Here is a 1,208-nt window from a genome sequence, read left to right as displayed (position 1 = left end):
TATTCTTATCATTATTATTATCATTATCATATCAAAGACAATTTTATTATTCAACAAATATCCTTTAGGATATTCAAGAGCAAAAGCTTTAAAGCACCTAAGTAGCTACAACATTTACTACGCTACAACACGCACGATGAAAAGGGTAAGTTAATAAATATATAAATAATTGACAAATGATACAGAAATCTTTACGTAGAATTAAATTTATTATAATGAAGATGAGGAGGATGATGGTGATGATGATGATAAGGATAACAGTGATAATGATAATAGAGATAACAGTAATAATATTAATGATAATAATAATTATTATCATTATTATCATTATCATTATCATTATCATTATCACTGTTATCATTATCATTATCATTATCATTATCATTATCATTATCATTATCATCATCATCATCATCAACAACATTATCATTATCGTTATTATTATTATTATCATTATTAGTAGTAGTAGTAGCAGCAGCAGTAGTAGTAGTAGTAGTAGTATAATTTTCATTATTATCATTATAACATAATAACAATAACAATGATAAAGATGATAATGATCATAATAAAAATAATGATAATGATAATAATAATGTAAAAATGATGATGATGATGAAGATGATTATGATGACGATGATGATGAGGAGGAGGACGAGGAAGAAGAAGAGGAGGAGGAGGATAATGATGATGATGGTGATAATAATAATGATTATTATTATTAATATTGTTATTATTATTATTATTATTATTATTATTTGGGGAGGGCTCACTGCTTAGCCGCCCCAGTATAAAGATTTAGTAGGCTACATGATGTCCACGGGGCGTCGAGTGGTGCGTTAAACACCGTGCCCGCAGGGACGTGGAAATGTCAGTTGGTGATTGGCGCGGGATGTCCAGCTTCTTCGCAGTGTGGCTGAAATGTATCCTACTTCTGAAGTGAGAGTAGGAAGTGGGTTGATGAAGCGTCGCCCGTCACACGGATCAACAAGGGCGCATCCCTCAGGACAGAACTAAGTCTAACTCTTCCATTTATCAAAATCCGCCAGGTTACTAGGACGGGATAGTTCCCACCCCTGGCCCTGCGGTTCGGCCATCTTGTAGTAACAATCAAAAGAAAACAAGACTTAAATGGACAAGGGAATAGTATAATGAGGTAATGTACTGCTTTTGCTATACACTTAAGGAGCCTGCTGCAGAAGTTGTGAACA

This window comes from Penaeus monodon, chromosome 3 (genome assembly GCF_015228065.2).
Source record: "Penaeus monodon isolate SGIC_2016 chromosome 3, NSTDA_Pmon_1, whole genome shotgun sequence".
NCBI classification, from domain to species: domain Eukaryota; kingdom Metazoa; phylum Arthropoda; class Malacostraca; order Decapoda; family Penaeidae; genus Penaeus; species Penaeus monodon.
This window is presented reverse-complemented; position numbering follows the sequence as displayed.